The 14,531-nt window shown below is 33.0% G+C and overlaps 1 protein-coding gene across 25 annotated transcripts in view; it reads left to right on the forward strand.

Moving 5' to 3' along the window:
• The window catches only part of ZBTB20 (zinc finger and BTB domain containing 20), a 770,327-nt gene that overhangs the window by 133,510 nt on the left and 622,286 nt on the right, over window positions 1-14,531 (forward strand). The gene's annotated exons all lie outside the window — the stretch shown is intronic.

Here is a 14,531-nt window from a genome sequence, read left to right on the forward strand (position 1 = left end):
CTTAAGTGAGATTGGCATATACATTTCCTTTCTCATGTTCTCTTTGTTAGTATCAATTTCGCTATCAATTATTGATCATAAAGTTACTCAGGTTTTCTATTTTTTATTGTATTGATTTTGTTATGTTGCACTTTTCTGTGAAATTGCCCATTTCATTTCAGTTTGTAAGTTGATTGCCCTTTTGTTGTTTAGTATATTCTCTCATAATATTTTAGTGTTTCTTTTATCTTTAGAGATATATTTTCTTCATTCCTAAAGCTTCCAATTAGTGCCTTTTTCTTGCTTAATATTTAATGATTAATAATATTTTGATCAGTATAGATTTTATTATTAGGTTGAATTTTGACAATTTCACATGGTTTAAACCATTTTATTGTCTTTTTAAAGAACCCATTTTCTCTCTCTATTGTATGTAGGTTCTATGTCACTAATTTTTGTTATACTCCTTACTATTTATTTCCTTCTCCTTTATTTGACTTTATTCTGCTATTATTTTTTAACTTCCTTTTTTTTTTAATTTTTATTTATTTATGATAGTCACACACACACAGAGAGAGAGAGAGAGAGAGAGAGAGAGAGAGAGGCAGAGACACAGGCAGAGGGAAAAGCAGGCTCCATGCACCGGGAGCCCGACGTGGGATTCGATCCGGGGTCTCCAGGATCGTGCCCTGGGCCAAAGGCAGGCGCCAAACCGCTGCGCCACCCAGGGATCCCCCATTTTTTTAACTTCCTAAGTTACATCCTTAACTAATTAATTTTACAACTTTTTAACATGTAATATATGCATCTAAAGCCATAAATTTTCTACTAAGTACCACTTTAGCTGCATCCCACAGGTTTCGATATGTAGTGTCTTTATTGTTGTTTAGTGTTAAATATTTAATATTTCCATTATGATAGTTTGACTCATGGAATATTTATAAATGTGTTTTTTAGTTTCCAAATATATAGAGGTTTTTAAGTTGTCTTTTTTTCTTAATTCCTGATATTACTACATTGTAGTTAAATAACATGCTTTGTATGATACGAATTCTTTGGTGTTTGTTGAAACTTCTTTTATGGATCAGTAATCATTGAATCTTAAAAATACTGCATGTTAGTTTGACAAGAACATACAATCCTCAAGGGGAAAAGTTTCTACACATCCGGGAATTCAAAACTATTAATTCTATTGCTTAAATCTTCTCTATCTTTACTAATTTTTTGGTCTCATCTCTCTCTCTCTCTTTTTTAAAGGTTTTATTATTTACTTGACACAGAGATAGAGAGCACACAAGCAGGGGGAGTGGCAGGCAGAGGGAGGGGATGAAGCAGTTTCCCTGCTGAGCAGAGAGGCCCAAGGGGGGCACCATCCCAGGACCCTGGGATCATGACCTGGGCTGAAGGCAGATGTTTGACTGACTGTTGTCATCTCTCTAAGTATCTTCTGCCTCATGATGGAGTCTTTTACGTTTCAGAATTCTGCCAGAATTTCACCTTAGAATGCCCTTTTGTCAGCATCCTATTGAAAATACCTGCTTCTTCAGATCTTCGCTCCCTTTTCCCTTATCCTGCTTTTTATTTCGTAGCACTTATCTGTATAGAACATTATATTTTATGTTCTATGTCCATTGTCTAACTCACTAGGACATAAACTTGTTGAAGACAGGAATGATGCCCTATTCACATTGTATTTTCTTGCCTTCAACAGATATTTAATATATAGTTGTTGACTGAATGAACAAAAGTAGAGCTGTGTTTCTGATATTGAAGTTGAAGGAGGTTGTTACATGAGAGTTCTGTACCTCCTTGCAAAGTGTTTTAGAATTCCCTTCTGTCTTGTGACCCTAGATCTGTGCCTATAAGAGTCTAAAGAAATCCAGATTGTTTTTGTGTTAATTTTTAAGCTTAGATTTTATGTTCTAAAAATAAAGTATATAAATGTTGATTCCTAAGGTACTCAAGGGACATATCTGAATTTCACATTTCTTTCATGTGACTTTTTACCACCTGGATCCCTACGAAGAATTTAGGTATTTTTTACTGTTTCTTCATGCTAGTCTGGAGATTTTTTCTACTCCTAATCTAATGGATTGGGTATTCACTAATAAGAGTGTTTCAGTTGTTCTTCCATGCATCTCTTTGGCTTTAGGTCTTCTCTGCTGTCCACACATTGGTGTTAATATTCCATATGTCATCCTAAATATCTGGGTTTGTGTGAATATGATGCTCTGGATTCCAACAAGGCTTCAGCTCCTCCCTCCCCATTTGCTCTAGCTTTAAGTTCTCTGCTGTTGTTGTTGTTGTTGTTGTTTTTTTTTTGACACTCAGAGGTGTCCCTTTCTGTCTTTCACTCTAACATGGCTCAGTTTTTAATTATCAAAATTTCCTAAATATCTGTGTATTTGAAGTGAAAGAGAGACACAGTCACATTAGTAGAATATGATATATTCACTGCAATTAATAGCATTTCACAGTAGCTTGCTTTACTTCCAATAGGTACATTAGGATCTTTATGTGAATCTTTGTCAAGTTTGTTTATAGCATGGTAATCACCTTACAGAAGATGCATGGTAAGTATACTAGCACTTGATTTGGATCATGTTGCCCTAATTCTCCACTGGCTAACATACTTCTGTGCTGTCATATCAATAATCATACATGATTTTTTTTTCCAAAGAAAAAATATCCTTTAACAGTTAACATCACACAGTGTGTATTTCTCTCTCTCTTTCTCTCTCTCTCTCTCTTTCTCTCTCTCTCTCTCTCTCTTTGTGTGTGTGGTGGGAGAGAGGGGAAGAGAAAGAGAGGTCAAAGAGTTTAAGTGGAATGAGAGACTGTTAAGAGGAAAAAAATAGTTGAGAGGAGGAGAGCTAGGGAGAGGATGGGGAGTGGGTAAGAATACAATAAGACAGCTTGGCAAGGTTGGTTTAATTCTTTATAATAAGGCAGATGAATTGTTAACAGAAGCAGATAAATTCTCCCAATGCCAGTCTACCCTCTCCTTCAACTCCTTGGACCTGACTTCTTTTCATATGTAGCTAAACTGGTCCATTTGCTGATACCTGAGTGAAGTTGAGAGGTTTGCACTTATACTCAGTTTTTGGCACTTTGTGATTTGCACTGTGCTCATGTTATAGGGGGAAATTGGTCCCTCTGAGTACAGATCAAGTAACTGTCATCTTGATTGTATGTGAAAGCTTCTGTTCTAGCATGTTATATTAACAGGAACCCAGGATCAGCAAACCTGTGTTCTTTTGGAACTGCTTTGCTTCAACATTCTCAGTACATAGCAAGAACATAGGTAACAAAGGAGGTATTCATTTCTCACAAGTGAGGCATGGGCATTTCCTCCTCTTTTGTAAATATTGCAATGTTTTGTGATCTTTCATATCAGAAAAGAGAATCTTCATTTATTTCTTTAACAAATCAGTTACTTTATGAAGCTTTCAAAAGTGTATTTTGCCGATAGATTCAACAATCTTATCCCTATTGTGTAATTTAGTAGTAAGCTTTCAGCATTCAACTTACCTGGGAAGGTCAAGCTTTTTGTGACCTCAGAAAGTCTGATCCTTGTTTTGTACAGACAATTACCTAAATGTTCCCATTATTTAGAATGGATATTTCAACCATCTCAAGGTTTACTTTTATTAGAATTCTCAAGTGTTTTCATTTATTGAATACTGAATCCAATTGAAGCATTTTTATAATATTATCTAAAATCTTATATTTTCTCATTTTATTTTAAAATTTGTGGTTGTTTGACATGCAATGTAATTTAATAGTAAACTTTACATTTAAATGTTATAGCTTTCACATTTTTACAGAAGTGCGGTTGAAGCTAAAACAATATTTTGACACCATAGTCTCTAGAGATTTATGTAGCCAGAAGAGATAGAGTGAAATTGAGTGACAGAAAGGTAGAGTATTGGTTATCACAACTAGATGGTCTGATAACTTAATGAAAGCTGATTGGCAGTAGAATTTATTACAGCAACTGTAAAGTGGAGAATAGAAAATGATAGTGCTACTGATCAGTAAATAAGTTATCTCATGACAATGTGGATCAATGTGCTATCATTTAGAATCTTTACACACCAAATTTTTTTAGGTCTTCTAAATTTCCCAAGTAAAACACAGCTTCATAAACCCAAAGTACTAAATACCCTCTTACATGATTCTGATAACTATTTTCAAAAGACATTCTAAAACTCATTTTATGCTTTTCAAAATAGTATTCCAACACCAAAATAGCTGCACAATTAAACTAAAATTTGGTGTGTAAATTCTTCGTAGGGATCCAGGTGGTAAAAAGTCACATGAAAGAAATGTGAAATTCAGATATGTCCCTTGAGTACCTTAGGAATCAACATTTATATACTCTATTTTTAGAACATAAAATCTAAGCTTAAAATTAACACAAAACAATCTGGATTTCTTTAGACTCTTATAGGCACAGATCTAGGGTCACAAGACAGAAGGGAATTCTAAAACACTTGCAAGGAGGTACAGAACTCTCATGTAACAACCTCCTTCAACTTCAATATCAGAAACACAGCTCTACTTTTGTTCATTCAGTCAACAACTATATATTAAATATCTATTGAAGGCAAGAAAATACAATGTGAATAGGGCATCATTCCTGTCTTCAACAAGTTATGTCCTAGTGAGTTAGACAATGGACATAGAACATAAAAGGTCAACAAATCTGCCCAACTGTTTTTTTTTAATTGAGATATAATACAAATCTGCCCAACTGTTTTTTTTTAATTGAGATATAATTGGTATGTTATAGTATGTTAGTTTCAGGTGTACAACATGATTTGATATATGTATATATTGCAAAATAACTACCAATATGTCTAGTTAACATTCAATCCCACACATATTTACAATATTGTGTGTGTGATTAGAACTTTTAAGATCTACTCTCTTAGCAACTTTCAAATATACAATATAATATTTTAAACTATAGTCACCATGATGTAAATTGCATCCCCAGGACTTATTTATTTTATAACTAGATGTTTGTACCTTTAGACCACCTTCACCTATTTCACATGCAACCCAACTCCCTTCTTCACCACTCCCTCAGACCCTGACAACTACCAGGCTGGCTGAATAATAGTCCATTGTATATACATGCCAATTTTTTTTTTTTTTCTGAATTCATCCATCTATCAACACTTACATTGTTTCCATGTCTTAGCTATTGTAAGTAATGCTACAGTGATGAGGTGCAAATATCTTTTCAAGATAGTGATTTCATTTCCCGTGGTATATATTCAGAAGTGGAAATGCTGGATCATATAGCAGTTCTATTTTTAATTTTTTTAGGAACTTCCATTTTGTTTTCCATTGCGGCTGCATCAATTTATATTCCCACCAATAGTGCACAAAGGTGTTTTTTTTTTTCTCTACATCCTCACCAACCTTTCTTTTATCTTGTCTTTTTGAAAATAACTATCCTAACTGGTGTGAGGTGATTTGGTTTTGATTTGCATTTCCCTGATGATACTACAATTTTTGTAAGTAAAGTTTTATTGAAATATAGGCATGTTATGTGTTTATATATTTATTGCCTATGGCTACTTTCATGAGATGATAGCAGAGTTGAGTAATTGAGGCAGAAACTGTATGACCTACAAAGCCAAAAATATTTATCATTTGGCCTTTTACACACATGGCTTTTTTTCTGATCCTTAGCTTAAATGAATGATGTTTTTTTTTTTTTTAACCTTTAGAAGCATTTAGAATAGTCAAATCTGGCATAGGTAGAATGTTTGTACACTGTATGAAGAAGGCAGTGAATCTGTACATGTTACTACATTTAGGGTCTAGTACTCTAACTCTTCCACGTTTCATGAGTACTGACTCATCCATTTCAGCAGTAAAATACAAAGTAAGATTTGTAACATTGTCACTGCCTTCATTCAGTTCTGTTCAACCATTATTGACATTATAAAAGTTGATGATGATATATCAATAGGTTTAATGGTGGAATGTGAAGGGAACTGTAGTTGAGAAAAACAATGATGTTAGTCTTAAGTATCAAGACATGTTAGGTCTAATTCTCTGACAGTTTATTTTGTTTAGAACTCTCTGTCACCAAATTTATCTTGAATCTTTCTCCAAATGTAATTATGTTAGGGGCAGAACATTCCTCAGCCTGGGATTTAACTTTAAAAAAATCATTTTGTTCACTGTGCTTGATAAATATTTATGGATTGAATATTAATAATTATTTTTGTATCTATTTATTTATCCTTCAGATATTTGCATGCTCACCATATGCCAGGCATAATGCCTGAATGCAAACAATTTGACAGTGAATTATGTATAGCTAAACTGATAGGATCCCTAACGTAGGAAGATAGACAGTGATTGTGTTTATCAATAAACAAAATGATTGCAGAGAGTGATAACCTGTGAAAAAAAGAAAGCTGGGTAGTAGAATAAAGAGTGACTTGGGCAGAAAGTGTGGATAGCAGGATAAATCCCATAAATAATCTGGGAGAAGAGCCTTAGAAGAACAAGTTCAAAAGCCCCCAACAACTTGGCCTGATAAAGGAATAGAAGACAAGCATGTCTGGATCCTAGTAAGAGTTTGTGTGTATGTGTTGTATTAATTTAAGATCCACCATGTTTTGTGTTTGTGTGAGAGTGTTGGTGGGAACAGTGCATAAATTAGCTCTTAGTATATATTTTTAGGTATCTCAATGATCATATTTTCAAAACTGAAATGTGTCTGAGCTAAAATGAGAGGGATTGAACTGATTATATCTGAATCAATTTTTGTTGAATCCAAGGGAAGACTATGCATAGGTGTCTGGGTAGGAATAGAAGAGTGAGAGGGGAAAGCATTGAGATAGAGTTTTGGAGAAATTGAAGATTAGCATTGGTTCTTTGGCTCCAAGACCATGTAGATTTCAGTTCCATAAATACTCGTTAACATATTAAAGGCTTCACTAAATGTTTGTCAAATCAATGTATACAGGTTTAATCTGATTGGCTTGGAGGGTACAATTTCTGATTGGATTAGAGAGTATAATTTTATGCATTAATTGGAAGAGAGGATACACAATGAAACCAGATTATGGAGGGCTTTGCAAACCGAACACATTGGATTCGATATTGTAAGTGATTGGGAATCATTATAGGGAATAAGTAATAGCTAGATCATTTCCAAATATTTGTGTTTTTTATGGTATGTAGGATGAGTTAGAGACAAAAGGAGCTGAGGATGGTATTTTATTCCAGATAAACTTTTTATTTTAACCAGATTTTCATTCCCAGGGAGGCTTGGCTGCATTGGAATCAATTACTTCATAAAAGTCCCTGGCTCTAATGATGAAAAGCTGCCTCAGTTACCAAGGTTCTTTCTTGTTATGCATTCCTGCATCTATATTCCTCTTTGCCTTTGCTGTGCTTTCTTTCCTGTTTATCTGACTTTTAACCATTTTCAGGACGCTGAACATTCTGCCTCATTTTGCCCTTTGTATTTGTATCTCATTGGTATTTGCTTGATTGCATTTATATGTAGGAAGTAATTCAATAAAAATTAGGTGGAACAGATTTATAACTCAAAACTTTTCTGTACAAACTATAAAAATGGGATTTTTTTCTATTCGTTCTTTTCTTTCTTTCTTCTTTCTTTCTTTCTTTCTTTCTTTCTTTCTTTCTTTCTTTCTTTCTTTCTTTCTTTCTTTTTTTCTTTCTTCTTTCCTTCTTTCCTTCCTTCCTCTCTCCCTCTCTCTTTCTTTCCAGCCTTTACTTTTTATGGGACTCCTAAAAATATTAAGGTTGGCGCTCTGAAAACAAATGAGATACAAATTTATTACTATCTCTGGGAGCACTCAATCCAGACAGTGAGAAAGATGCACCAAGAAAATTTTCACATTGTTGCAGCTTTAGCCACAAAAGCAACTTGTCTGCCTGCCCTCACCTTTGGGAACTGTTATTACAATATGGGCCATTTATCCTGTTGTCTTGGTTGGCCCTTAGATTATATAATCATTCAATTTTTTATCTCATCAGAACTATTTCCAAAAAGAAAAATGAAGGGTCAGCTTTTATTGTAGAGTCTACATTTACTGAGATACTGGTGCCCTATTTTTTCATCTAGGCATTTGACTCTGGGAAGTTAACAGTGGTATATAACTACCAGCTGCACATAGGTGGTGCCAGTTTTGTCAACAATATATGAACAACTCCCCAAATGTATATGTTTAGGAAAAAGCAGTATGAATGTGTCTTGCGTATTAGTGAAGAGGTGGACTTGTGTTAAATGTAAAACCACAAAAGAAAACCTATCAACTCATTACTGAAACTGAACATGTGGTACTATTTGTAGAAGTGCAGATTCTGTGGCCAGATTGACTAGGTGTGGATCCTGGTTCTGCCATTCAGTAGAGAGGCAATCTTTGGCAAATCACATAATCTCTTTATGCCTCAGTTTACATATCAACAAAATGAGAATAATGACATCTGATATCTAGCTACCCATCTTCTAGAGTTTTTGTGAGGTTTAAATAAGCAAATATACATAAAAGTACTTAGAATAAAACCTGAATATAGGGAATGTTTATATGTTTGTGATTATCTGATAATCTTTAGAAGTAAAGGTGAACATTAAATAGCTTTCTCTGACCCTGCATCCTCTAAGAGTTACAAAAGTGTAAGAAAATTGTTGCGACTTCTAGAATGTGGAATGATTTGAAAACAGCACTATATTGCTCTAAAGCTCAAACTCTGCTAGTGAAATTATCCTAAAAGAAAACCAACTTAACCTTTAACTAAGACTAAATTAAATAGAGTTGTTTTTACACTCCCCTTGTAGAAGAAAGGAAACCAATCATAAGAAAATATTTCGCTATTAGAGATGTCTTCAAAAAGCAACTTTAAACATCCTTGTTATGCCCAGTCTCACTGTCTTGTTAGTGCAATCTCCAATGTCTATGCATTTACAATTTTGTAAAATTAGAAGACAAACGATCTTTTGTGGGTCCCTGTGATGTGGAAATGTTGGGGTTTGGATTGAACTTTCAAGAAAGAATTCTTTAGATAACTTCGATGTAAAAAGGTGGTTTTATTAAAGCACAAGGACAGGACGCATGTGCAGAAAGAACTGCACTGGGGTTTAGGTGACTGATTATATACTTTTAAGTTGGGAGAGGGTTAGGGATAACATAAAGTCTCCAAGAAATTTTTGCAGCAAGGTTTCCAGGACCTTGAGGGGGCTAGTTCTTGTTAGGAAAAGATCATTTATTACTGTCTAATAAAACTTTAGTCATAAGATCCTTCAGATGTCTTATCAGTGCGCCATATGCTTAGAGGATGATTGCCAAGATATTTCTTGGAGTGGGGTTGGGGGAGAGATGAAGGAAGTTTCCGAAGAAAATTTTATGTTTTATACATTAAAGTAGACTTTCAGAATCCTGGGGGTTTGGGATAATGTTAAGCTAAGATTGCCTTTTGCCATTAGCAAAGTGTCAACATAGAGGCAGTTGAGTTCCTGGAAGAAGATCACTCTCCCTGTTTCAAGGACTTATCAATGGGCTGTAGGCAGTAAGGAAATATGATTTTTTTCTTTTGCCTTAGTTTCCCATATCACCTGGACTCCTAGAAATTTATATAAAATTTGTGAACATGTACACTTCTAGAGAAAGAGATCATCGGTTTTCTATCATCTTCTCAGAGGGGCTTAGGACCCCCCAAAAGTTTAAGAAATATCCTCTATGGCAGTATACATTCTTCAATTTTAATGAAGATATAATTATAAAATCCTATTTACCAATGAAGGAAAATCTGCTAGTTATCTTAGGTTTCTAGTTAAAAAAAAATCTAAACAAAAACTATTTTCTCTGGTGAACCTTCAGCAAACTAGAAGTTCAGTTCATCAGCATTCCAGATAATCAGTGTTTACTTGTATCAAGCAACAGTCATTCTTCAATATATTAGCTGAGCTGGTATTTCATCCAGAGAAAATGGTGAATTTTATTTATTGTTCATGCCTTCTTTTTGTCCTTCTAGTTTTGGAATTATTAACATTTTCTATAGTTTTGTCATTGCATATTTCTTATGATATGCTTAGGAGTAAGAACATTATCTAAATGCTCCAAAACCATTATTATATCCATCTTATTAATATAATTTAATAGAGAATATTTCTGTACATTCTGTACAAGTATATTATGGAATAAAGGACCTGAAAGAGGACAAGGGAAAGTTGGAAAGAAGGGAATTTTACTGATCTCTGAAATCTTAAAAATGTGTTGTATTTCTTATGCACTTATCTCAATGTTTAAATTCACATTTACTTTGATGTTTTTTAATTACTTTTATTAAAATTGGTTAATAGAATATTTTAAAATAATTAATTTATGGATTCTTAGGAAGGGTATACATTTTAAGCTCAAAAACTTTAAAGTTTTTAGTTGAAGGAGTTTAAGTAAATAATTCAGAAATGCATTCTGTTTACCTGTTAATAATTAAGCAGGTTAGACTGTGTACTTTTTATAGTCATTGAGTTTTAATTTATTTATTTGTTGGTGTGTTGGTTTTTAAGAATTTATTTAAGGCATTCTAGTATTGGGAAATAAAAATGAACAGAATAAAGCTGCACATAATAAAGGAAAGGGATTCAGTTATTTTAAAGAGACAAATGGCAAAAAAAAGAAATAGACTGGATTTTAGGATTAAAAGAAGTATTTATTACATAATCTTTCTGAACCTCTCCCCTCTGGTTGGAGGGGAAACGGAAATACCTAACAGCAAGTATGAATGAGTCAAGTGAATAGTCTTTTATTGCTGCCCTAGACACTGGTTCAGTAGAACTTGATTTGATCTTAGATGGCTTCATTATGGGGTTTGGCCAGGTCATTTTTATGGTTTCTTGGAGAAGTCTAGCATAGAACTTACTAGATTCTTGGGTGCTTTAAAAACTCTGGCAATATCCAAAGTCAGAATGAATACCTTCATTCTAAGAAGCACGATTATAGACTAGAACTGAATTAGTCTTTTTCAGTCTTTGAGGAATTGCATCTTGTCCTCTTGGCCATTTATGTATACATTCTTTGTGATGTTTTTTAAGGATTATACAGTAGTTTTCATTTGCCATTTTTGATGAGGTACAGTCAAACTTCATATTTAAAATTTTATTTAATGAAGAAGACTTACTTTCTATAATTATCAATAAAGGAAGCCTTTAGCAGTTTCCATTTATTTTGTTCTAAGGTATCTTGCTTGCTTTTAATTTTTACTTATTTGAAATGATAACTGTAATAGTCCTAACACTGAAATTGATGCATTTTGTTTTCTCTTACATAATAGTATGCTTACAATATAAATATAGCCTCAAACTTCTTTTAAGATTTCTACATTCCAGTTTTCTACATTTCAGGCTGTGCATTTCTTTGAAATTTTAATTAAACATCTCTTAAATTCCTAGGAGCCAAATTTTAATTGATTACATCTTTAAGCTTATTAAAGAATATTCATTATAGATTATTATCTTTATTTTATATATATCTTAGCTTGGGCTTTTTCTATCCTAAATTGCCTATTCACTTGAAAAAAAATGAGATCTTTGTTTCATTTTATTTATTTATAAAGATTATTAACTCTACTTTGAAAAATTTTTTTAGGTAGTGAAATTCATAAATCTTTATTCTTATGTTATATTGTCTATGTGGCTTAAAAGCATTTTCATCTAAATTCAGAAAATTATATACATAGGTTTTCTTATAGTTCTCTACTCGTTGTATTAAGATGTATCAATCTGATTTATATTTCGGTGCCTGGTAAGAGGTAGGGAACAGAAATATTTATCTTCCTATATCATTAGTCTCAATTCTGTGAAAATGCTACATGTAATCCTTATCCCATATTAGAGTCCCTGAGGTCTGTTGTGATCTGTCTCTTCCACTGCCAATATCACCCCATCACCTATATTCCAATCATTGATGAAAACTAACCTTGTCCTCTACTCCTTTGCTGAGGGTCAAAACCAAATACTAGATTTTTTTTTCTTTTGTGACATCCTATTTGGTTTTATTTATTTTTAAAAATTTCAGCTAACTTTAAAGCATCTGAACTACTAAAGATAGTTCTAGTTCAATTTAGTTCAGCAAAGACTTATGGAATGTTTGCTGTATACCAGTCCTTGTACTTGTATTAGGAACATGTATGTGAATTGGAAATCTGCGTGGTACAATCCTTGCACTAGAAAAATGTATTAATTTGGTGAAGGCAAAAAAATAAAAATAATTTGGTGGAGGCAGACAGAGCATGAACGTGGTCAAGGTAGTGGCCTAATATTGTACCTTATTTTTTTTTATTCTTTTTTATTTTATTTAAGTCTACAATTTACTGACTCTAGCCATTTTATGTATTTTTCCTTTTTATCTTTCTTTTAAACCCAGAAAAGATGAAGTGACATTGTTTTAACAGAGTTAGATTGACTCAGGCATATGAAATATGATGACTTTTTCAGATTCATACAGTCTGTTTACTTTTTCTAATTAATGAACTGATAATTGTGTCTTCCTATTTTCAGTTCTGTAAATTTTTATTGGATATTTGCTAGGCACTATTTAAGGAGCCATAGGGAGAGAAAAATGAGTATCTTTGACAAATTTATAATTTAGTAGGGGAAATTCATTATTCATAAAATAATAGATATGAAGAGTATTGTTTGCTCTGTGTGTTGTTCAAAGCAAGGTAATATATATTAACTTATTTGCCTCTTAACAATAGCCCATCTAGTCCCCTAGACACTTATTTGACTCTTTCACTTCATGCAAACTTTTTCTTATTGTCACCTCCTCTGAGAAGATTTCCTGTCCAAACCTATTTAAAATATCAGCCCATGTCACTCTCAATGCTGTTACCTTACTGTTTGCACTCATGGTACTAATTATATGACATTATAAGTTTACCAACCTGTTTGCTTATTGTTTGTTTTCCACTACTACACTGAATATATATATATATATATATTTTTTTTACTACACTGAATATTGAATGGAAGACTAAACAATGGGTTGTAGAAGTTTGCAGTAGTGAAAGAGCAAAGTTTAATATATAAAATTTAACTTCTTTATGTCTAAATTTCTTTATCTGTAAATGGATGCAGACTTTGTGCTTATTTTATAGTTGGTCAGGCTGTTCATTCTTTCTTTCAATAAATATTCACTGATCTTAGTATATGGCAGACACTGTTCATGAAATTGGGAACAGAGTGAAAAAAGACAATGTCTGCCCTTATGGCACTTCCATTCCAGTGGGGGAGAGAGTAGTTAAATAAAAATTACTTTTATAATACATCACGAAATGGCCAAATTAATTTTCTCCAAATTAAATTTCTCCACCTTATCCCTACAATCTGAACATTTTTTCTATTCCTGGTTTATCCATGATTTATCCATGATTAATGGTTCTAATCACACTCCTAAAAGATTGTAATTTTCAGTGCTTCTCCTAAAGTTAAGTGTTACACAGTAAATGTGGTATTACTCGTGTATCCCAACTATAACAGTACTAGCACCTTCCTTTCCTCAATCCCATTTATCAGTACAGTTTAAACTCAGGTTTGTTTTGGTTTACTGGTATAGTTTGCTGTTCAATTCTTTGTTTTCCCTTCATAAAATATTATTTATGCATATTAAAGATCCAATCAATTAAAATCCTTAGATATTTTTCATTTTAATGATTTTTTTTTACTGTAGATGCACTGGATGATAGGATTGGCTTATGTTTATGTATGTACTTCCATTAGTAAAACTGCTTTTGAGATTTTGAATGGCTGAATCTCTGTGGAGATTATTAGTAAATATGACATCAAGGTCATCATTGAGATTTCATAGCAAATTTAGAGGGAGAACTTTCCAAGGACATAAAATATCAAATTCAATTTTTAATAGGAGAGTTGTTTCTAGTTAATTTTTTTTTATATTCAGACTCATCGAATAGCCTTTAAAGGCACCTCAAAATTTCAGCTGATGCGTGCTGACGGAGATAAGTCATTGCCACAGACAGAAAGAGTTTACTTTCAGGTTTTCTTACCTAAGGGGAGCAAAGAGAAGAGCAAACCAATGTTCTTTTGCCACCGATGGAGCATTGGAAAGGTCATAGACTTTGCAGCTTCTTTAACCAGTCTTAAAAATGACAATAACAAATTAACAGCTAAGAAATTAAGGTTATGTCACATTACTTCAGGAGAAGCCTTACCCTTGGATCATACTTTGGAAACCTGGATTGCTAAGGAGGATTGCCCTTTATATAATGGTGGAAATATTATCTTGGAATATCTTAATGATGAAGAACAATTTTTAAAAAAATTTTTTTTAAAAAAATTTTTAAAAAATGTTGATTCTTACTTGGAATAATCATGTAAGGACTCAAGCTGGAGATGACAAGGAAAATTTTATGTTAAGTCAATTTCCTTTACTGCAAATACAATATATTTTATTTAAAAAAAAATGCATGTTTTCCTGACTTCAGTCCTAGCTTTGAGTCTATACCATCAAATGCATTTGGATGGAAAAGAATTT

This window comes from Vulpes lagopus, chromosome 1 (assembly GCF_018345385.1).
Source record: "Vulpes lagopus strain Blue_001 chromosome 1, ASM1834538v1, whole genome shotgun sequence".
Taxonomy (NCBI): Eukaryota; Metazoa; Chordata; class Mammalia; order Carnivora; family Canidae; genus Vulpes; species Vulpes lagopus.